The 18,934-nt window shown below is 45.3% G+C and overlaps 47 non-coding genes across 47 annotated transcripts; all 47 read left to right on the top strand.

Annotated features, from left to right (window-relative positions):
- Positions 1-28: 28 nt before the first annotated feature.
- Positions 29-99, top strand: trnag-gcc (transfer RNA glycine (anticodon GCC)). Its single transcript has one exon. It is a non-coding gene; the product is annotated as a tRNA-Gly (tRNA).
- Positions 100-615: 516 nt separating this feature from the next.
- Positions 616-687, top strand: trnad-guc (transfer RNA aspartic acid (anticodon GUC)). The gene has a single exon. It is a non-coding gene; the product is annotated as a tRNA-Asp (tRNA).
- Positions 688-806: 119 nt separating this feature from the next.
- On the top strand, positions 807-877 carry trnag-gcc (transfer RNA glycine (anticodon GCC)). The gene has a single exon. It is a non-coding gene; the product is annotated as a tRNA-Gly (tRNA).
- A 516-nt stretch (positions 878-1,393) lies between these two features.
- Positions 1,394-1,465, top strand: trnad-guc (transfer RNA aspartic acid (anticodon GUC)). Its single transcript has one exon. It is a non-coding gene; the product is annotated as a tRNA-Asp (tRNA).
- A 118-nt stretch (positions 1,466-1,583) lies between these two features.
- On the top strand, positions 1,584-1,654 carry trnag-gcc (transfer RNA glycine (anticodon GCC)). Its single transcript has one exon. It is a non-coding gene; the product is annotated as a tRNA-Gly (tRNA).
- Positions 1,655-2,169: 515 nt separating this feature from the next.
- On the top strand, positions 2,170-2,241 carry trnad-guc (transfer RNA aspartic acid (anticodon GUC)). Its single transcript has one exon. It is a non-coding gene; the product is annotated as a tRNA-Asp (tRNA).
- Positions 2,242-2,360: 119 nt separating this feature from the next.
- trnag-gcc (transfer RNA glycine (anticodon GCC)) lies at positions 2,361-2,431 on the top strand. The gene has a single exon. It is a non-coding gene; the product is annotated as a tRNA-Gly (tRNA).
- Positions 2,432-2,947: 516 nt separating this feature from the next.
- trnad-guc (transfer RNA aspartic acid (anticodon GUC)) lies at positions 2,948-3,019 on the top strand. The gene has a single exon. It is a non-coding gene; the product is annotated as a tRNA-Asp (tRNA).
- Positions 3,020-3,138: 119 nt separating this feature from the next.
- trnag-gcc (transfer RNA glycine (anticodon GCC)) lies at positions 3,139-3,209 on the top strand. Its single transcript has one exon. It is a non-coding gene; the product is annotated as a tRNA-Gly (tRNA).
- Positions 3,210-3,724: 515 nt separating this feature from the next.
- On the top strand, positions 3,725-3,796 carry trnad-guc (transfer RNA aspartic acid (anticodon GUC)). The gene has a single exon. It is a non-coding gene; the product is annotated as a tRNA-Asp (tRNA).
- A 119-nt stretch (positions 3,797-3,915) lies between these two features.
- trnag-gcc (transfer RNA glycine (anticodon GCC)) lies at positions 3,916-3,986 on the top strand. Its single transcript has one exon. It is a non-coding gene; the product is annotated as a tRNA-Gly (tRNA).
- A 515-nt stretch (positions 3,987-4,501) lies between these two features.
- On the top strand, positions 4,502-4,573 carry trnad-guc (transfer RNA aspartic acid (anticodon GUC)). Its single transcript has one exon. It is a non-coding gene; the product is annotated as a tRNA-Asp (tRNA).
- Positions 4,574-4,691: 118 nt separating this feature from the next.
- On the top strand, positions 4,692-4,762 carry trnag-gcc (transfer RNA glycine (anticodon GCC)). Its single transcript has one exon. It is a non-coding gene; the product is annotated as a tRNA-Gly (tRNA).
- Positions 4,763-5,278: 516 nt separating this feature from the next.
- On the top strand, positions 5,279-5,350 carry trnad-guc (transfer RNA aspartic acid (anticodon GUC)). The gene has a single exon. It is a non-coding gene; the product is annotated as a tRNA-Asp (tRNA).
- Positions 5,351-5,468: 118 nt separating this feature from the next.
- On the top strand, positions 5,469-5,539 carry trnag-gcc (transfer RNA glycine (anticodon GCC)). Its single transcript has one exon. It is a non-coding gene; the product is annotated as a tRNA-Gly (tRNA).
- Positions 5,540-6,055: 516 nt separating this feature from the next.
- trnad-guc (transfer RNA aspartic acid (anticodon GUC)) lies at positions 6,056-6,127 on the top strand. The gene has a single exon. It is a non-coding gene; the product is annotated as a tRNA-Asp (tRNA).
- A 118-nt stretch (positions 6,128-6,245) lies between these two features.
- Positions 6,246-6,316, top strand: trnag-gcc (transfer RNA glycine (anticodon GCC)). Its single transcript has one exon. It is a non-coding gene; the product is annotated as a tRNA-Gly (tRNA).
- A 514-nt stretch (positions 6,317-6,830) lies between these two features.
- On the top strand, positions 6,831-6,902 carry trnad-guc (transfer RNA aspartic acid (anticodon GUC)). The gene has a single exon. It is a non-coding gene; the product is annotated as a tRNA-Asp (tRNA).
- Positions 6,903-7,598: 696 nt separating this feature from the next.
- On the top strand, positions 7,599-7,670 carry trnad-guc (transfer RNA aspartic acid (anticodon GUC)). The gene has a single exon. It is a non-coding gene; the product is annotated as a tRNA-Asp (tRNA).
- A 118-nt stretch (positions 7,671-7,788) lies between these two features.
- trnag-gcc (transfer RNA glycine (anticodon GCC)) lies at positions 7,789-7,859 on the top strand. The gene has a single exon. It is a non-coding gene; the product is annotated as a tRNA-Gly (tRNA).
- Positions 7,860-8,373: 514 nt separating this feature from the next.
- On the top strand, positions 8,374-8,445 carry trnad-guc (transfer RNA aspartic acid (anticodon GUC)). The gene has a single exon. It is a non-coding gene; the product is annotated as a tRNA-Asp (tRNA).
- A 118-nt stretch (positions 8,446-8,563) lies between these two features.
- Positions 8,564-8,634, top strand: trnag-gcc (transfer RNA glycine (anticodon GCC)). The gene has a single exon. It is a non-coding gene; the product is annotated as a tRNA-Gly (tRNA).
- Positions 8,635-9,150: 516 nt separating this feature from the next.
- Positions 9,151-9,222, top strand: trnad-guc (transfer RNA aspartic acid (anticodon GUC)). Its single transcript has one exon. It is a non-coding gene; the product is annotated as a tRNA-Asp (tRNA).
- Positions 9,223-9,340: 118 nt separating this feature from the next.
- Positions 9,341-9,411, top strand: trnag-gcc (transfer RNA glycine (anticodon GCC)). Its single transcript has one exon. It is a non-coding gene; the product is annotated as a tRNA-Gly (tRNA).
- A 515-nt stretch (positions 9,412-9,926) lies between these two features.
- trnad-guc (transfer RNA aspartic acid (anticodon GUC)) lies at positions 9,927-9,998 on the top strand. Its single transcript has one exon. It is a non-coding gene; the product is annotated as a tRNA-Asp (tRNA).
- Positions 9,999-10,116: 118 nt separating this feature from the next.
- Positions 10,117-10,187, top strand: trnag-gcc (transfer RNA glycine (anticodon GCC)). The gene has a single exon. It is a non-coding gene; the product is annotated as a tRNA-Gly (tRNA).
- A 515-nt stretch (positions 10,188-10,702) lies between these two features.
- On the top strand, positions 10,703-10,774 carry trnad-guc (transfer RNA aspartic acid (anticodon GUC)). Its single transcript has one exon. It is a non-coding gene; the product is annotated as a tRNA-Asp (tRNA).
- A 118-nt stretch (positions 10,775-10,892) lies between these two features.
- Positions 10,893-10,963, top strand: trnag-gcc (transfer RNA glycine (anticodon GCC)). The gene has a single exon. It is a non-coding gene; the product is annotated as a tRNA-Gly (tRNA).
- Positions 10,964-11,478: 515 nt separating this feature from the next.
- trnad-guc (transfer RNA aspartic acid (anticodon GUC)) lies at positions 11,479-11,550 on the top strand. The gene has a single exon. It is a non-coding gene; the product is annotated as a tRNA-Asp (tRNA).
- Positions 11,551-12,246: 696 nt separating this feature from the next.
- Positions 12,247-12,318, top strand: trnad-guc (transfer RNA aspartic acid (anticodon GUC)). Its single transcript has one exon. It is a non-coding gene; the product is annotated as a tRNA-Asp (tRNA).
- A 118-nt stretch (positions 12,319-12,436) lies between these two features.
- trnag-gcc (transfer RNA glycine (anticodon GCC)) lies at positions 12,437-12,507 on the top strand. Its single transcript has one exon. It is a non-coding gene; the product is annotated as a tRNA-Gly (tRNA).
- Positions 12,508-13,022: 515 nt separating this feature from the next.
- Positions 13,023-13,094, top strand: trnad-guc (transfer RNA aspartic acid (anticodon GUC)). The gene has a single exon. It is a non-coding gene; the product is annotated as a tRNA-Asp (tRNA).
- Positions 13,095-13,212: 118 nt separating this feature from the next.
- Positions 13,213-13,283, top strand: trnag-gcc (transfer RNA glycine (anticodon GCC)). Its single transcript has one exon. It is a non-coding gene; the product is annotated as a tRNA-Gly (tRNA).
- A 515-nt stretch (positions 13,284-13,798) lies between these two features.
- On the top strand, positions 13,799-13,870 carry trnad-guc (transfer RNA aspartic acid (anticodon GUC)). The gene has a single exon. It is a non-coding gene; the product is annotated as a tRNA-Asp (tRNA).
- A 118-nt stretch (positions 13,871-13,988) lies between these two features.
- Positions 13,989-14,059, top strand: trnag-gcc (transfer RNA glycine (anticodon GCC)). Its single transcript has one exon. It is a non-coding gene; the product is annotated as a tRNA-Gly (tRNA).
- A 516-nt stretch (positions 14,060-14,575) lies between these two features.
- trnad-guc (transfer RNA aspartic acid (anticodon GUC)) lies at positions 14,576-14,647 on the top strand. The gene has a single exon. It is a non-coding gene; the product is annotated as a tRNA-Asp (tRNA).
- Positions 14,648-14,765: 118 nt separating this feature from the next.
- trnag-gcc (transfer RNA glycine (anticodon GCC)) lies at positions 14,766-14,836 on the top strand. The gene has a single exon. It is a non-coding gene; the product is annotated as a tRNA-Gly (tRNA).
- Positions 14,837-15,351: 515 nt separating this feature from the next.
- trnad-guc (transfer RNA aspartic acid (anticodon GUC)) lies at positions 15,352-15,423 on the top strand. Its single transcript has one exon. It is a non-coding gene; the product is annotated as a tRNA-Asp (tRNA).
- Positions 15,424-15,541: 118 nt separating this feature from the next.
- trnag-gcc (transfer RNA glycine (anticodon GCC)) lies at positions 15,542-15,612 on the top strand. Its single transcript has one exon. It is a non-coding gene; the product is annotated as a tRNA-Gly (tRNA).
- A 515-nt stretch (positions 15,613-16,127) lies between these two features.
- Positions 16,128-16,199, top strand: trnad-guc (transfer RNA aspartic acid (anticodon GUC)). The gene has a single exon. It is a non-coding gene; the product is annotated as a tRNA-Asp (tRNA).
- Positions 16,200-16,317: 118 nt separating this feature from the next.
- trnag-gcc (transfer RNA glycine (anticodon GCC)) lies at positions 16,318-16,388 on the top strand. Its single transcript has one exon. It is a non-coding gene; the product is annotated as a tRNA-Gly (tRNA).
- Positions 16,389-16,904: 516 nt separating this feature from the next.
- On the top strand, positions 16,905-16,976 carry trnad-guc (transfer RNA aspartic acid (anticodon GUC)). Its single transcript has one exon. It is a non-coding gene; the product is annotated as a tRNA-Asp (tRNA).
- A 118-nt stretch (positions 16,977-17,094) lies between these two features.
- Positions 17,095-17,165, top strand: trnag-gcc (transfer RNA glycine (anticodon GCC)). Its single transcript has one exon. It is a non-coding gene; the product is annotated as a tRNA-Gly (tRNA).
- Positions 17,166-17,680: 515 nt separating this feature from the next.
- Positions 17,681-17,752, top strand: trnad-guc (transfer RNA aspartic acid (anticodon GUC)). Its single transcript has one exon. It is a non-coding gene; the product is annotated as a tRNA-Asp (tRNA).
- Positions 17,753-17,870: 118 nt separating this feature from the next.
- On the top strand, positions 17,871-17,941 carry trnag-gcc (transfer RNA glycine (anticodon GCC)). The gene has a single exon. It is a non-coding gene; the product is annotated as a tRNA-Gly (tRNA).
- Positions 17,942-18,456: 515 nt separating this feature from the next.
- Positions 18,457-18,528, top strand: trnad-guc (transfer RNA aspartic acid (anticodon GUC)). Its single transcript has one exon. It is a non-coding gene; the product is annotated as a tRNA-Asp (tRNA).
- Positions 18,529-18,646: 118 nt separating this feature from the next.
- On the top strand, positions 18,647-18,717 carry trnag-gcc (transfer RNA glycine (anticodon GCC)). Its single transcript has one exon. It is a non-coding gene; the product is annotated as a tRNA-Gly (tRNA).
- Positions 18,718-18,934: the final 217 nt, after the last annotated feature.

Consider the following 18,934-nt stretch of genomic DNA (forward strand, 5'->3'; position numbering starts at 1 on the left):
GCCTTTGGGGTTAACTCACCCTTCCAAGGCATTGGTTGTTCAGTGGTAGAATTCTCGCCTGCCACGCGGGAGGCCCGGGTTCGATTCCCGGCCAATGCAAGAAGTTTTGAACATGTAATTTTGACAAGTATGCAAACCCCTGAGGAGGAAATCTGTGTTAGATTGCCAGGCCAACAGAAATCTCTGGTCTTGGGCGAATTCTCAACTGACTCTTGAAAAATACGACTTTGCTTTCATTTACAGTTTGGACATTTACTCATTCTCAGTAGACTTTGGTGAATCCATTGCAGATTTCCAGTGTGTGAGGTGGAAAAGAGTAACCAACTTGTCATTGACAACAGTCTTGAGGTTGGGATTTGTGACAATGTCCTGGGATTTCCCACAAACGCCTCACCTTCTAACTAGTATTGTGTGGCCTGTGAGCGGTATAGAGCAAAATCGATTACATGTACGTGTCTGTGAGAGTCTCAGCTTTCCATAGAGGGGTCGTAGTAGTTCCTAGCTCCAACCATTCAGTCTCTACAGATATTTATGTTAGAAGTGTTTAAGCCCAACACGCCAAACTTAGGGTTAGTACCAATGCTCCACGTTTTTTCAAAGGTATGACCCACCTGCTCCTCGTTAGTATAGTGGTGAGTATCCCCGCCTGTCACGCGGGAGACCGGGGTTCAATTCCCCGACGGGGAGAAAGGACTGCTTTTTTTTTAGGGTGAACAATGTAGCTGAGCCCACAAGTGGAAAATATTCTTGGAAAAAAAGCTTTATGATACGATTTCCAGCCTTTGGGGTTAACTCACCCTTCCAAGGCATTGGTTGTTCAGTGGTAGAATTCTCGCCTGCCACGCGGGAGGCCCGGGTTCGATTCCCGGCCAATGCAAGAAGTTTTGAACATGTAATTTTGACAAGTATGCAAACCCCTGAGGAGGAAATCTGTGTTAGATTGCCAGGCCAACAGAAATCTCTGGTCTTGGGCGAATTCTCAACTGACTCTTGAAAAATACGACTTTGCTTTCATTTACAGTTTGGACATTTACTCATTCTCAGTAGACTTTGGTGAATCCATTGCAGATTTCCAGTGTGTGAGGTGGAAAAGAGTAACCAACTTGTCATTGACAACAGTCTTGAGGTTGGGATTTGTGACAATGTCCTGGGATTTCCCACAAACGCCTCACCTTCTAACTAGTATTGTGTGGCCTGTGAGCGGTATAGAGCAAAATCGATTACATGTACGTGTCTGTGAGAGTCTCAGCTTTCCATAGAGGGGTCGTAGTAGTTCCTAGCTCCAACCATTCAGTCTCTACAGATATTTATGTTAGAAGTGTTTAAGCCCAACACGCCAAACTTAGGGTTAGTACCAATGCTCCACGTTTTTTCAAAGGTATGACCCACCTGCTCCTCGTTAGTATAGTGGTGAGTATCCCCGCCTGTCACGCGGGAGACCGGGGTTCAATTCCCCGACGGGGAGAAAGGACTGCTTTTTTTTTAGGGTGAACAATGTAGCTGAGCCCACAAGTGGAAAATATTCTTGGAAAAAAAGCTTTATGATACGATTTCCAGCCTTTGGGTTAACTCACCCTTCCAAGGCATTGGTTGTTCAGTGGTAGAATTCTCGCCTGCCACGCGGGAGGCCCGGGTTCGATTCCCGGCCAATGCAAGAAGTTTTGAACATGTAATTTGACAAGTATGCAAACCCCTGAGGAGGAAATCTGTGTTAGATTGCCAGGCCAACAGAAATCTCTGGTCTTGGGCGAATTCTCAACTGACTCTTGAAAAATACGACTTTGCTTTCATTTACAGTTTGGACATTTACTCATTCTCAGTAGACTTTGGTGAATCCATTGCAGATTTCCAGTGTGTGAGGTGGAAAAGAGTAACCAACTTGTCATTGACAACAGTCTTGAGGTTGGGATTTGTGACAATGTCCTGGGATTTCCCACAAACGCCTCACCTTCTAACTAGTATTGTGTGGCCTGTGAGCGGTATAGAGCAAAATCGATTACATGTACGTGTCTGTGAGAGTCTCAGCTTTCCATAGAGGGGTCGTAGTAGTTCCTAGCTCCAACCATTCAGTCTCTACAGATATTTATGTTAGAAGTGTTTAAGCCCAACACGCCAAACTTAGGGTTAGTACCAATGCTCCACGTTTTTTCAAAGGTATGACCCACCTGCTCCTCGTTAGTATAGTGGTGAGTATCCCCGCCTGTCACGCGGGAGACCGGGGTTCAATTCCCCGACGGGGAGAAAGGACTGCTTTTTTTTTAGGGTGAACAATGTAGCTGAGCCCACAAGTGGAAAATATTCTTGGAAAAAAAGCTTTATGATACGATTTCCAGCCTTTGGGGTTAACTCACCCTTCCAAGGCATTGGTTGTTCAGTGGTAGAATTCTCGCCTGCCACGCGGGAGGCCCGGGTTCGATTCCCGGCCAATGCAAGAAGTTTTGAACATGTAATTTTGACAAGTATGCAAACCCCTGAGGAGGAAATCTGTGTTAGATTGCCAGGCCAACAGAAATCTCTGGTCTTGGGCGAATTCTCAACTGACTCTTGAAAAATACGACTTTGCTTTCATTTACAGTTTGGACATTTACTCATTCTCAGTAGACTTTGGTGAATCCATTGCAGATTTCCAGTGTGTGAGGTGGAAAAGAGTAACCAACTTGTCATTGACAACAGTCTTGAGGTTGGGATTTGTGACAATGTCCTGGGATTTCCCACAAACGCCTCACCTTCTAACTAGTATTGTGTGGCCTGTGAGCGGTATAGAGCAAAATCGATTACATGTACGTGTCTGTGAGAGTCTCAGCTTTCCATAGAGGGGTCGTAGTAGTTCCTAGCTCCAACCATTCAGTCTCTACAGATATTTATGTTAGAAGGGTTTAAGCCCAACACGCCAAACTTAGGGTTAGTACCAATGCTCCACGTTTTTTCAAAGGTATGACCCACCTGCTCCTCGTTAGTATAGTGGTGAGTATCCCCGCCTGTCACGCGGGAGACCGGGGTTCAATTCCCCGACGGGGAGAAAGGACTGCTTTTTTTTTAGGGTGAACAATGTAGCTGAGCCCACAAGTGGAAAATATTCTTGGAAAAAAAGCTTTATGATACGATTTCCAGCCTTTGGGGTTAACTCACCCTTCCAAGGCATTGGTTGTTCAGTGGTAGAATTCTCGCCTGCCACGCGGGAGGCCCGGGTTCGATTCCCGGCCAATGCAAGAAGTTTTGAACATGTAATTTGACAAGTATGCAAACCCCTGAGGAGGAAATCTGTGTTAGATTGCCAGGCCAACAGAAATCTCTGGTCTTGGGCGAATTCTCAACTGACTCTTGAAAAATACGACTTTGCTTTCATTTACAGTTTGGACATTTACTCATTCTCAGTAGACTTTGGTGAATCCATTGCAGATTTCCAGTGTGTGAGGTGGAAAAGAGTAACCAACTTGTCATTGACAACAGTCTTGAGGTTGGGATTTGTGACAATGTCCTGGGATTTCCCACAAACGCCTCACCTTCTAACTAGTATTGTGTGGCCTGTGAGCGGTATAGAGCAACATCGATTACATGTACGTGTCTGTGAGAGTCTCAGCTTTCCATAGAGGGGTCGTAGTAGTTCCTAGCTCCAACCATTCAGTCTCTACAGATATTTATGTTAGAAGTGTTTAAGCCCAACACGCCAAACTTAGGGTTAGTACCAATGCTCCACGTTTTTTCAAAGGTATGACCCACCTGCTCCTCGTTAGTATAGTGGTGAGTATCCCCGCCTGTCACGCGGGAGACCGGGGTTCAATTCCCCGACGGGGAGAAAGGACTGCTTTTTTTTTAGGGTGAACAATGTAGCTGAGCCCACAAGTGGAAAATATTATTGGAAAAAAAGCTTTATGATACGATTTCCAGCCTTTGGGGTTAACTCACCCTTCCAAGGCATTGGTTGTTCAGTGGTAGAATTCTCGCCTGCCACGCGGGAGGCCCGGGTTCGATTCCCGGCCAATGCAAGAAGTTTTGAACATGTAATTTTGACAAGTATGCAAACCCCTGAGGAGGAAATCTGTGTTAGATTGCCAGGCCAACAGAAATCTCTGGTCTTGGGCGAATTCTCAACTGACTCTTGAAAAATACGACTTTGCTTTCATTTACAGTTTGGACATTTACTCATTCTCAGTAGACTTTGGTGAATCCATTGCAGATTTCCAGTGTGTGAGGTGGAAAAGAGTAACCAACTTGTCATTGACAACAGTCTTGAGGTTGGGATTTGTGACAATGTCCTGGGATTTCCCACAAACGCCTCACCTTCTAACTAGTATTGTGTGGCCTGTGAGCGGTATAGAGCAACATCGATTACATGTACGTGTCTGTGAGAGTCTCAGCTTTCCATAGAGGGGTCGTAGTAGTTCCTAGCTCCAACCATTCAGTCTCTACAGATATTTATGTTAGAAGTGTTTAAGCCCAACACGCCAAACTTAGGGTTAGTACCAATGCTCCACGTTTTTTCAAAGTATGACCCACCTGCTCCTCGTTAGTATAGTGGTGAGTATCCCCGCCTGTCACGCGGGAGACCGGGGTTCAATTCCCCGACGGGGAGAAAGGACTGCTTTTTTTTAGGGTGAACAATGTAGCTGAGCCCACAAGTGGAAAATATTCTTGGAAAAAAAGCTTTATGATACGATTTCCAGCCTTTGGGGTTAACTCACCCTTCCAAGGCATTGGTTGTTCAGTGGTAGAATTCTCGCCTGCCACGCGGGAGGCCCGGGTTCGATTCCCGGCCAATGCAAGAAGTTTTGAACATGTAATTTTGACAAGTATGCAAACCCCTGAGGAGGAAATCTGTGTTAGATTGCCAGGCCAACAGAAATCTCTGGTCTTGGGCGAATTCTCAACTGACTCTTGAAAAATACGACTTTGCTTTCATTTACAGTTTGGACATTTACTCATTCTCAGTAGACTTTGGTGAATCCATTGCAGATTTCCAGTGTGTGAGGTGGAAAAGAGTAACCAACTTGTCATTGACAACAGTCTTGAGGTTGGGATTTGTGACAATGTCCTGGGATTTCCCACAAACGCCTCACCTTCTAACTAGTATTGTGTGGCCTGTGAGCGGTATAGAGCAACATCGATTACATGTACGTGTCTGTGAGAGTCTCAGCTTTCCATAGAGGGGTCGTAGTAGTTCCTAGCTCCAACCATTCAGTCTCTACAGATATTTATGTTAGAAGGGTTTAAGCCCAACACTCCAAACTTAGGGTTAGTACCAATGCTCCACGTTTTTTCAAAAGTATGACCCACCTGCTCCTCGTTAGTATAGTGGTGAGTATCCCCGCCTGTCACGCGGGAGACCGGGGTTCAATTCCCCGACGGGGAGAAAGGACTGCTTTTTTTTAGGGTGAACAATGTAGCTGAGCCCACAAGTGGAAAATATTCTTGGAAAAAAAGCTTTATGATACGATTTCCAGCCTTTGGGGTTAACTCACCCTTCCAAGGCATTGGTTGTTCAGTGGTAGAATTCTCGCCTGCCACGCGGGAGGCCCGGGTTCGATTCACGGCCAATGCAAGAAGTTTTGAACATGTAATTTTGACAAGTATGCAAACCCCTGAGGAGGAAATCTGTGTTAGATTGCCAGGCCAACAGAAATCTCTGGTCTTGGGCGAATTCTCAACTGACTCTTGAAAAATACGACTTTGCTTTCATTTACAGTTTGGACATTTACTCATTCTCAGTAGACTTTGGTGAATCCATTGCAGATTTCCAGTGTGTGAGGTGGAAAAGAGTAACCAACTTGTCATTGACAACAGTCTTGAGGTTGGGATTTGTGACAATGTCCTGGGATTTCCCACAAACGCCTCACCTTCTAACTAGTATTGTGTGGCCTGTGAGCGGTATAGAGCAACATCGATTACATGTACGTGTCTGTGAGAGTCTCAGCTTTCCATAGAGGGGTCGTAGTAGTTCCTAGCTCCAACCATTCAGTCTCTACAGATATTTATGTTAGAAGGGTTTAAGCCCAACACTCCAAACTTAGGGTTAGTACCAATGCTCCACGTTTTTTCAAAAGTATGACCCACCTGCTCCTCGTTAGTATAGTGGTGAGTATCCCCGCCTGTCACGCGGGAGACCGGGGTTCAATTCCCCGACGGGGAGAAAGGACTGCTTTTTTTTAGGGTGAACAATGTAGCTGAGCCCACAAGTGGAAAATATTCTTGGAAAAAAAGCTTTATGATACGATTTCCAGCCTTTGGGGTTAACTCACCCTTCCAAGGCATTGGTTGTTCAGTGGTAGAATTCTCGCCTGCCACGCGGGAGGCCCGGGTTCGATTCCCGGCCAATGCAAGAAGTTTTGAACATGTAATTTGACAAGTATGCAAACCCCTGAGGAGGAAATCTGTGTTAGATTGCCAGGCCAACAGAAATCTCTGGTCTTGGGCGAATTCTCAACTGACTCTTGAAAAATACGACTTTGCTTTCATTTACAGTTTGGACATTTACTCATTCTCAGTAGACTTTGGTGAATCCATTGCAGATTTCCAGTGTGTGAGGTGGAAAAGAGTAACCAACTTGTCATTGACAACAGTCTTGAGGTTGGGATTTGTGACAATGTCCTGGGATTTCCCACAAACGCCTCACCTTCTAACTAGTATTGTGTGGCCTGTGAGCGGTATAGAGCAACATCGATTACATGTACGTGTCTGTGAGAGTCTCAGCTTTCCATAGAGGGGTCGTAGTAGTTCCTAGCTCCAACCATTCAGTCTCTACAGATATTTATGTTAGAAGGGTTTAAGCCCAACACTCCAAACTTAGGGTTAGTACCAATGCTCCACGTTTTTTCAAAGTATGACCCACCTGCTCCTCGTTAGTATAGTGGTGAGTATCCCCGCCTGTCACGCGGGAGACCGGGGTTCAATTCCCCGACGGGGAGAAAGGACTGCTTTTTTTTAGGGTGAACAATGTAGCTGAGCCCACAAGTGGAAAATATTATTGGAAAAAAAGCTTTATGATACGATTTCCAGCCTTTGGGGTTAACTCACCCTTCCAAGGCATTGGTTGTTCAGTGGTAGAATTCTCGCCGGGAGGCCCGGGTTCGATTCCCGGCCAATGCAAGAAGTTTTGAACATGTAATTTGACAAGTATGCAAACCCCTGAGGAGGAAATCTGTGTTAGATTGCCAGGCCAACAGAAATCTCTGGTCTTGGGCGAATTCTCAACTGACTCTTGAAAAATACGACTTTGCTTTCATTTACAGTTTGGACATTTACTCATTCTCAGTAGACTTTGGTGAATCCATTGCAGATTTCCAGTGTGTGAGGTGGAAAAGAGTAACCAACTTGTCATTGACAACAGTCTTGAGGTTGGGATTTGTGACAATGTCCTGGGATTTCCCACAAACGCCTCACCTTCTAACTAGTATTGTGTGGCCTGTGAGCGGTATAGAGCAACATCGATTACATGTACGTGTCTGTGAGAGTCTCAGCTTTCCATAGAGGGGTCGTAGTAGTTCCTAGCTCCAACCATTCAGTCTCTACAGATATTTATGTTAGAAGGGTTTAAGCCCAACACTCCAAACTTAGGGTTAGTACCAATGCTCCACGTTTTTTCAAAAGTATGACCCACCTGCTCCTCGTTAGTATAGTGGTGAGTATCCCCGCCTGTCACGCGGGAGACCGGGGTTCAATTCCCCGACGGGGAGAAAGGACTGCTTTTTTTTAGGGTGAACAATGTAGCTGAGCCCACAAGTGGAAAATATTCTTGGAAAAAAAGCTTTATGATACGATTTCCAGCCTTTGGGGTTAACTCACCCTTCCAAGGCATTGGTTGTTCAGTGGTAGAATTCTCGCCTGCCACGCGGGAGGCCCGGGTTCGATTCCCGGCCAATGCAAGAAGTTTTGAACATGTAATTTGACAAGTATGCAAACCCCTGAGGAGGAAATCTGTGTTAGATTGCCAGGCCAACAGAAATCTCTGGTCTTGGGCGAATTCTCAACTGACTCTTGAAAAATACGACTTTGCTTTCATTTACAGTTTGGACATTTACTCATTCTCAGTAGACTTTGGTGAATCCATTGCAGATTTCCAGTGTGTGAGGTGGAAAAGAGTAACCAACTTGTCATTGACAACAGTCTTGAGGTTGGGATTTGTGACAATGTCCTGGGATTTCCCACAAACGCCTCACCTTCTAACTAGTATTGTGTGGCCTGTGAGCGGTATAGAGCAACATCGATTACATGTACGTGTCTGTGAGAGTCTCAGCTTTCCATAGAGGGGTCGTAGTAGTTCCTAGCTCCAACCATTCAGTCTCTACAGATATTTATGTTAGAAGGGTTTAAGCCCAACACTCCAAACTTAGGGTTAGTACCAATGCTCCACGTTTTTTCAAAGTATGACCCACCTGCTCCTCGTTAGTATAGTGGTGAGTATCCCCGCCTGTCACGCGGGAGACCGGGGTTCAATTCCCCGACGGGGAGAAAGGACTGCTTTTTTTTAGGGTGAACAATGTAGCTGAGCCCACAAGTGGAAAATATTATTGGAAAAAAAGCTTTATGATACGATTTCCAGCCTTTGGGGTTAACTCACCCTTCCAAGGCATTGGTTGTTCAGTGGTAGAATTCTCGCCTGCCACGCGGGAGGCCCGGGTTCGATTCCCGGCCAATGCAAGAAGTTTTGAACATGTAATTTTGACAAGTATGCAAACCCCTGAGGAGGAAATCTGTGTTAGATTGCCAGGCCAACAGAAATCTCTGGTCTTGGGCGAATTCTCAACTGACTCTTGAAAAATACGACTTTGCTTTCATTTACAGTTTGGACATTTACTCATTCTCAGTAGACTTTGGTGAATCCATTGCAGATTTCCAGTGTGTGAGGTGGAAAAGAGTAACCAACTTGTCATTGACAACAGTCTTGAGGTTGGGATTTGTGACAATGTCCTGGGATTTCCCACAAACGCCTCACCTTCTAACTAGTATTGTGTGGCCTGTGAGCGGTATAGAGCAACATCGATTACATGTACGTGTCTGTGAGAGTCTCAGCTTTCCATAGAGGGGTCGTAGTAGTTCCTAGCTCCAACCATTCAGTCTCTACAGATATTTATGTTAGAAGGGTTTAAGCCCAACACTCCAAACTTAGGGTTAGTACCAATGCTCCACGTTTTTTCAAAAGTATGACCCACCTGCTCCTCGTTAGTATAGTGGTGAGTATCCCCGCCTGTCACGCGGGAGACCGGGGTTCAATTCCCCGACGGGGAGAAAGGACTGCTTTTTTTTAGGGTGAACAATGTAGCTGAGCCCACAAGTGGAAAATATTATTGGAAAAAAAGCTTTATGATACGATTTCCAGCCTTTGGGGTTAACTCACCCTTCCAAGGCATTGGTTGTTCAGTGGTAGAATTCTCGCCTGCCACGCGGGAGGCCCGGGTTCGATTCACGGCCAATGCAAGAAGTTTTGAACATGTAATTTGACAAGTATGCAAACCCCTGAGGAGGAAATCTGTGTTAGATTGCCAGGCCAACAGAAATCTCTGGTCTTGGGCGAATTCTCAACTGACTCTTGAAAAATACGACTTTGCTTTCATTTACAGTTTGGACATTTACTCATTCTCAGTAGACTTTGGTGAATCCATTGCAGATTTCCAGTGTGTGAGGTGGAAAAGAGTAACCAACTTGTCATTGACAACAGTCTTGAGGTTGGGATTTGTGACAATGTCCTGGGATTTCCCACAAACGCCTCACCTTCTAACTAGTATTGTGTGGCCTGTGAGCGGTATAGAGCAACATCGATTACATGTACGTGTCTGTGAGAGTCTCAGCTTTCCATAGAGGGGTCGTAGTAGTTCCTAGCTCCAACCATTCAGTCTCTACAGATATTTATGTTAGAAGGGTTTAAGCCCAACACTCCAAACTTAGGGTTAGTACCAATGCTCCACGTTTTTTCAAAAGTATGACCCACCTGCTCCTCGTTAGTATAGTGGTGAGTATCCCCGCCTGTCACGCGGGAGACCGGGGTTCAATTCCCCGACGGGGAGAAAGGACTGCTTTTTTTTAGGGTGAACAATGTAGCTGAGCCCACAAGTGGAAAATATTCTTGGAAAAAAAGCTTTATGATACGATTTCCAGCCTTTGGGGTTAACTCACCCTTCCAAGGCATTGGTTGTTCAGTGGTAGAATTCTCGCCTGCCACGCGGGAGGCCCGGGTTCGATTCCCGGCCAATGCAAGAAGTTTTGAACATGTAATTTGACAAGTATGCAAACCCCTGAGGAGGAAATCTGTGTTAGATTGCCAGGCCAACAGAAATCTCTGGTCTTGGGCGAATTCTCAACTGACTCTTGAAAAATACGACTTTGCTTTCATTTACAGTTTGGACATTTACTCATTCTCAGTAGACTTTGGTGAATCCATTGCAGATTTCCAGTGTGTGAGGTGGAAAAGAGTAACCAACTTGTCATTGACAACAGTCTTGAGGTTGGGATTTGTGACAATGTCCTGGGATTTCCCACAAACGCCTCACCTTCTAACTAGTATTGTGTGGCCTGTGAGCGGTATAGAGCAACATCGATTACATGTACGTGTCTGTGAGAGTCTCAGCTTTCCATAGAGGGGTCGTAGTAGTTCCTAGCTCCAACCATTCAGTCTCTACAGATATTTATGTTAGAAGGGTTTAAGCCCAACACTCCAAACTTAGGGTTAGTACCAATGCTCCACGTTTTTTCAAAAGTATGACCCACCTGCTCCTCGTTAGTATAGTGGTGAGTATCCCCGCCTGTCACGCGGGAGACCGGGGTTCAATTCCCCGACGGGGAGAAAGGACTGCTTTTTTTTAGGGTGAACAATGTAGCTGAGCCCACAAGTGGAAAATATTATTGGAAAAAAAGCTTTATGATACGATTTCCAGCCTTTGGGGTTAACTCACCCTTCCAAGGCATTGGTTGTTCAGTGGTAGAATTCTCGCCTGCCACGCGGGAGGCCCGGGTTCGATTCACGGCCAATGCAAGAAGTTTTGAACATGTAATTTGACAAGTATGCAAACCCCTGAGGAGGAAATCTGTGTTAGATTGCCAGGCCAACAGAAATCTCTGGTCTTGGGCGAATTCTCAACTGACTCTTGAAAAATACGACTTTGCTTTCATTTACAGTTTGGACATTTACTCATTCTCAGTAGACTTTGGTGAATCCATTGCAGATTTCCAGTGTGTGAGGTGGAAAAGAGTAACCAACTTGTCATTGACAACAGTCTTGAGGTTGGGATTTGTGACAATGTCCTGGGATTTCCCACAAACGCCTCACCTTCTAACTAGTATTGTGTGGCCTGTGAGCGGTATAGAGCAACATCGATTACATGTACGTGTCTGTGAGAGTCTCAGCTTTCCATAGAGGGGTCGTAGTAGTTCCTAGCTCCAACCATTCAGTCTCTACAGATATTTATGTTAGAAGGGTTTAAGCCCAACACTCCAAACTTAGGGTTAGTACCAATGCTCCACGTTTTTTCAAAAGTATGACCCACCTGCTCCTCGTTAGTATAGTGGTGAGTATCCCCGCCTGTCACGCGGGAGACCGGGGTTCAATTCCCCGACGGGGAGAAAGGACTGCTTTTTTTTAGGGTGAACAATGTAGCTGAGCCCACAAGTGGAAAATATTATTGGAAAAAAAGCTTTATGATACGATTTCCAGCCTTTGGGGTTAACTCACCCTTCCAAGGCATTGGTTGTTCAGTGGTAGAATTCTCGCCGGGAGGCCCGGGTTTGATTCCCGGCCAATGCAAGAAGTTTTGAACATGTAATTTGACAAGTATGCAAACCCCTGAGGAGGAAATCTGTGTTAGATTGCCAGGCCAACAGAAATCTCTGGTCTTGGGCGAATTCTCAACTGACTCTTGAAAAATACGACTTTGCTTTCATTTACAGTTTGGACATTTACTCATTCTCAGTAGACTTTGGTGAATCCATTGCAGATTTCCAGTGTGTGAGGTGGAAAAGAGTAACCAACTTGTCATTGACAACAGTCTTGAGGTTGGGATTTGTGACAATGTCCTGGGATTTCCCACAAACGCCTCACCTTCTAACTAGTATTGTGTGGCCTGTGAGCGGTATAGAGCAACATCGATTACATGTACGTGTCTGTGAGAGTCTCAGCTTTCCATAGAGGGGTCGTAGTAGTTCCTAGCTCCAACCATTCAGTCTCTACAGATATTTATGTTAGAAGGGTTTAAGCCCAACACTCCAAACTTAGGGTTAGTACCAATGCTCCACGTTTTTTCAAAAGTATGACCCACCTGCTCCTCGTTAGTATAGTGGTGAGTATCCCCGCCTGTCACGCGGGAGACCGGGGTTCAATTCCCCGACGGGGAGAAAGGACTGCTTTTTTTTAGGGTGAACAATGTAGCTGAGCCCACAAGTGGAAAATATTCTTGGAAAAAAAGCTTTATGATACGATTTCCAGCCTTTGGGGTTAACTCACCCTTCCAAGGCATTGGTTGTTCAGTGGTAGAATTCTCGCCTGCCACGCGGGAGGCCCGGGTTCGATTCACGGCCAATGCAAGAAGTTTTGAACATGTAATTTGACAAGTATGCAAACCCCTGAGGAGGAAATCTGTGTTAGATTGCCAGGCCAACAGAAATCTCTGGTCTTGGGCGAATTCTCAACTGACTCTTGAAAAATACGACTTTGCTTTCATTTACAGTTTGGACATTTACTCATTCTCAGTAGACTTTGGTGAATCCATTGCAGATTTCCAGTGTGTGAGGTGGAAAAGAGTAACCAACTTGTCATTGACAACAGTCTTGAGGTTGGGATTTGTGACAATGTCCTGGGATTTCCCACAAACGCCTCACCTTCTAACTAGTATTGTGTGGCCTGTGAGCGGTATAGAGCAACATCGATTACATGTACGTGTCTGTGAGAGTCTCAGCTTTCCATAGAGGGGTCGTAGTAGTTCCTAGCTCCAACCATTCAGTCTCTACAGATATTTATGTTAGAAGGGTTTAAGCCCAACACTCCAAACTTAGGGTTAGTACCAATGCTCCACGTTTTTTCAAAAGTATGACCCACCTGCTCCTCGTTAGTATAGTGGTGAGTATCCCCGCCTGTCACGCGGGAGACCGGGGTTCAATTCCCCGACGGGGAGAAAGGACTGCTTTTTTTTAGGGTGAACAATGTAGCTGAGCCCACAAGTGGAAAATATTCTTGGAAAAAAAGCTTTATGATACGATTTCCAGCCTTTGGGGTTAACTCACCCTTCCAAGGCATTGGTTGTTCAGTGGTAGAATTCTCGCCTGCCACGCGGGAGGCCCGGGTTCGATTCCCGGCCAATGCAAGAAGTTTTGAACATGTAATTTGACAAGTATGCAAACCCCTGAGGAGGAAATCTGTGTTAGATTGCCAGGCCAACAGAAATCTCTGGTCTTGGGCGAATTCTCAACTGACTCTTGAAAAATACGACTTTGCTTTCATTTACAGTTTGGACATTTACTCATTCTCAGTAGACTTTGGTGAATCCATTGCAGATTTCCAGTGTGTGAGGTGGAAAAGAGTAACCAACTTGTCATTGACAACAGTCTTGAGGTTGGGATTTGTGACAATGTCCTGGGATTTCCCACAAACGCCTCACCTTCTAACTAGTATTGTGTGGCCTGTGAGCGGTATAGAGCAACATCGATTACATGTACGTGTCTGTGAGAGTCTCAGCTTTCCATAGAGGGGTCGTAGTAGTTCCTAGCTCCAACCATTCAGTCTCTACAGATATTTATGTTAGAAGGGTTTAAGCCCAACACTCCAAACTTAGGGTTAGTACCAATGCTCCACGTTTTTTCAAAAGTATGACCCACCTGCTCCTCGTTAGTATAGTGGTGAGTATCCCCGCCTGTCACGCGGGAGACCGGGGTTCAATTCCCCGACGGGGAGAAAGGACTGCTTTTTTTTAGGGTGAACAATGTAGCTGAGCCCACAAGTGGAAAATATTATTGGAAAAAAAGCTTTATGATACGATTTCCAGCCTTTGGGGTTAACTCACCCTTCCAAGGCATTGGTTGTTCAGTGGTAGAATTCTCGCCTGCCACGCGGGAGGCCCGGGTTCGATTCACGGCCAATGCAAGAAGTTTTGAACATGTAATTTTGACAAGTATGCAAACCCCTGAGGAGGAAATCTGTGTTAGATTGCCAGGCCAACAGAAATCTCTGGTCTTGGGCGAATTCTCAACTGACTCTTGAAAAATACGACTTTGCTTTCATTTACAGTTTGGACATTTACTCATTCTCAGTAGACTTTGGTGAATCCATTGCAGATTTCCAGTGTGTGAGGTGGAAAAGAGTAACCAACTTGTCATTGACAACAGTCTTGAGGTTGGGATTTGTGACAATGTCCTGGGATTTCCCACAAACGCCTCACCTTCTAACTAGTATTGTGTGGCCTGTGAGCGGTATAGAGCAACATCGATTACATGTACGTGTCTGTGAGAGTCTCAGCTTTCCATAGAGGGGTCGTAGTAGTTCCTAGCTCCAACCATTCAGTCTCTACAGATATTTATGTTAGAAGGGTTTAAGCCCAACACTCCAAACTTAGGGTTAGTACCAATGCTCCACGTTTTTTCAAAAGTATGACCCACCTGCTCCTCGTTAGTATAGTGGTGAGTATCCCCGCCTGTCACGCGGGAGACCGGGGTTCAATTCCCCGACGGGGAGAAAGGACTGCTTTTTTTTAGGGTGAACAATGTAGCTGAGCCCACAAGTGGAAAATATTATTGGAAAAAAAGCTTTATGATACGATTTCCAGCCTTTGGGGTTAACTCACCCTTCCAAGGCATTGGTTGTTCAGTGGTAGAATTCTCGCCTGCCACGCGGGAGGCCCGGGTTCGATTCACGGCCAATGCAAGAAGTTTTGAACATGTAATTTGACAAGTATGCAAACCCCTGAGGAGGAAATCTGTGTTAGATTGCCAGGCCAACAGAAATCTCTGGTCTTGGGCGAATTCTCAACTGACTCTTGAAAAATACGACTTTGCTTTCATTTACAGTTTGGACATTTACTCATTCTCAGTAGACTTTGGTGAATCCATTGCAGATTTCCAGTGTGTGAGGTGGAAAAGAGTAACCAACTTGTCATTGACAACAGTCTTGAGGTTGGGATTTGTGACAATGTCCTGGGATTTCCCACAAACGCCTCACCTTCTAACTAGTATTGTGTGGCCTGTGAGCGGTATAGAGCAACATCGATTACATGTACGTGTCTGTGAGAGTCTCAGCTTTCCATAGAGGGGTCGTAGTAGTTCCTAGCTCCAACCATTCAGTCTCTACAGATATTTATGTTAGAAGGGTTTAAGCCCAACACTCCAAACTTAGGGTTAGTACCAATGCTCCACGTTTTTTCAAAAGTATGACCCACCTGCTCCTCGTTAGTATAGTGGTGAGTATCCCCGCCTGTCACGCGGGAGACCGGGGTTCAATTCCCCGACGGGGAGAAAGGACTGCTTTTTTTTAGGGTGAACAATGTAGCTGAGCCCACAAGTGGAAAATATTCTTGGAAAAAAAGCTTTATGATACGATTTCCAGCCTTTGGGGTTAACTCACCCTTCCAAGGCATTGGTTGTTCAGTGGTAGAATTCTCGCCTGCCACGCGGGAGGCCCGGGTTCGATTCACGGCCAATGCAAGAAGTTTTGAACATGTAATTTGACAAGTATGCAAACCCCTGAGGAGGAAATCTGTGTTAGATTGCCAGGCCAACAGAAATCTCTGGTCTTGGGCGAATTCTCAACTGACTCTTGAAAAATACGACTTTGCTTTCATTTACAGTTTGGACATTTACTCATTCTCAGTAGACTTTGGTGAATCCATTGCAGATTTCCAGTGTGTGAGGTGGAAAAGAGTAACCAACTTGTCATTGACAACAGTCTTGAGGTTGGGATTTGTGACAATGTCCTGGGATTTCCCACAAACGCCTCACCTTCTAACTAGTATTGTGTGGCCTGTGAGCGGTATAGAGCAACATCGATTACATGTACGTGTCTGTGAGAGTCTCAGCTTTCCATAGAGGGGTCGTAGTAGTTCCTAGCTCCAACCATTCAGTCTCTACAGATATTTATGTTAGAAGGGTTTAAGCCCAACACTCCAAACTTAGGGTTAGTACCAATGCTCCACGTTTTTTCAAAAGTATGACCCACCTGCTCCTCGTTAGTATAGTGGTGAGTATCCCCGCCTGTCACGCGGGAGACCGGGGTTCAATTCCCCGACGGGGAGAAAGGACTGCTTTTTTTTAGGGTGAACAATGTAGCTGAGCCCACAAGTGGAAAATATTATTGGAAAAAAAGCTTTATGATACGATTTCCAGCCTTTGGGGTTAACTCACCCTTCCAAGGCATTGGTTGTTCAGTGGTAGAATTCTCGCCTGCCACGCGGGAGGCCCGGGTTCGATTCACGGCCAATGCAAGAAGTTTTGAACATGTAATTTTGACAAGTATGCAAACCCCTGAGGAGGAAATCTGTGTTAGATTGCCAGGCCAACAGAAATCTCTGGTCTTGGGCGAATTCTCAACTGACTCTTGAAAAATACGACTTTGCTTTCATTTACAGTTTGGACATTTACTCATTCTCAGTAGACTTTGGTGAATCCATTGCAGATTTCCAGTGTGTGAGGTGGAAAAGAGTAACCAACTTGTCATTGACAACAGTCTTGAGGTTGGGATTTGTGACAATGTCCTGGGATTTCCCACAAACGCCTCACCTTCTAACTAGTATTGTGTGGCCTGTGAGCGGTATAGAGCAACATCGATTACATGTACGTGTCTGTGAGAGTCTCAGCTTTCCATAGAGGGGTCGTAGTAGTTCCTAGCTCCAACCATTCAGTCTCTACAGATATTTATGTTAGAAGGGTTTAAGCCCAACACTCCAAACTTAGGGTTAGTACCAATGCTCCACGTTTTTTCAAAAGTATGACCCACCTGCTCCTCGTTAGTATAGTGGTGAGTATCCCCGCCTGTCACGCGGGAGACCGGGGTTCAATTCCCCGACGGGGAGAAAGGACTGCTTTTTTTTAGGGTGAACAATGTAGCTGAGCCCACAAGTGGAAAATATTCTTGGAAAAAAAGCTTTATGATACGATTTCCAGCCTTTGGGGTTAACTCACCCTTCCAAGGCATTGGTTGTTCAGTGGTAGAATTCTCGCCTGCCACGCGGGAGGCCCGGGTTCGATTCACGGCCAATGCAAGAAGTTTTGAACATGTAATTTGACAAGTATGCAAACCCCTGAGGAGGAAATCTGTGTTAGATTGCCAGGCCAACAGAAATCTCTGGTCTTGGGCGAATTCTCAACTGACTCTTGAAAAATACGACTTTGCTTTCATTTACAGTTTGGACATTTACTCATTCTCAGTAGACTTTGGTGAATCCATTGCAGATTTCCAGTGTGTGAGGTGGAAAAGAGTAACCAACTTGTCATTGACAACAGTCTTGAGGTTGGGATTTGTGACAATGTCCTGGGATTTCCCACAAACGCCTCACCTTCTAACTAGTATTGTGTGGCCTGTGAGCGGTATAGAGCAACATCGATTACATGTACGTGTCTGTGAGAGTCTCAGCTTTCCATAGAGGGGTCGTAGTAGTTCCTAGCTCCAACCATTCAGTCTCTACAGATATTTATGTTAGAAGGGTTTAAGCCCAACACTCCAAACTTAGGGTTAGTACCAATGCTCCACGTTTTTTCAAAAGTATGACCCACCTGCTCCTCGTTAGTATAGTGGTGAGTATCCCCGCCTGTCACGCGGGAGACCGGGGTTCAATTCCCCGACGGGGAGAAAGGACTGCTTTTTTTTAGGGTGAACAATGTAGCTGAGCCCACAAGTGGAAAATATTATTGGAAAAAAAGCTTTATGATACGATTTCCAGCCTTTGGGGTTAACTCACCCTTCCAAGGCATTGGTTGTTCAGTGGTAGAATTCTCGCCTGCCACGCGGGAGGCCCGGGTTCGATTCACGGCCAATGCAAGAAGTTTTGAACATGTAATTTGACAAGTATGCAAACCCCTGAGGAGGAAATCTGTGTTAGATTGCCAGGCCAACAGAAATCTCTGGTCTTGGGCGAATTCTCAACTGACTCTTGAAAAATACGACTTTGCTTTCATTTACAGTTTGGACATTTACTCATTCTCAGTAGACTTTGGTGAATCCATTGCAGATTTCCAGTGTGTGAGGTGGAAAAGAGTAACCAACTTGTCATTGACAACAGTCTTGAGGTTGGGATTTGTGACAATGTCCTGGGATTTCCCACAAACGCCTCACCTTCTAACTAGTATTGTGTGGCCTGTGAGCGGTATAGAGCAACATCGATTACATGTACGTGTCTGTGAGAGTCTCAGCTTTCCATAGAGGGGTCGTAGTAGTTCCTAGCTCCAACCATTCAGTCTCTACAGATATTTATGTTAGAAGGGTTTAAGCCCAACACTCCAAACTTAGGGTTAGTACCAATGCTCCACGTTTTTTCAAAAGTATGACCCACCTGCTCCTCGTTAGTATAGTGGTGAGTATCCCCGCCTGTCACGCGGGAGACCGGGGTTCAATTCCCCGACGGGGAGAAAGGACTGCTTTTTTTTAGGGTGAACAATGTAGCTGAGCCCACAAGTGGAAAATATTATTGGAAAAAAAGCTTTATGATACGATTTCCAGCCTTTGGGGTTAACTCACCCTTCCAAGGCATTGGTTGTTCAGTGGTAGAATTCTCGCCTGCCACGCGGGAGGCCCGGGTTCGATTCACGGCCAATGCAAGAAGTTTTGAACATGTAATTTTGACAAGTATGCAAACCCCTGAGGAGGAAATCTGTGTTAGATTGCCAGGCCAACAGAAATCTCTGGTCTTGGGCGAATTCTCAACTGACTCTTGAAAAATACGACTTTGCTTTCATTTACAGTTTGGACATTTACTCATTCTCAGTAGACTTTGGTGAATCCATTGCAGATTTCCAGTGTGTGAGGTGGAAAAGA

This window comes from Oncorhynchus kisutch, linkage group LG23 (genome assembly GCF_002021735.2).
Source record: "Oncorhynchus kisutch isolate 150728-3 linkage group LG23, Okis_V2, whole genome shotgun sequence".
In the NCBI taxonomy this organism is placed as follows: domain Eukaryota; kingdom Metazoa; phylum Chordata; class Actinopteri; order Salmoniformes; family Salmonidae; genus Oncorhynchus; species Oncorhynchus kisutch.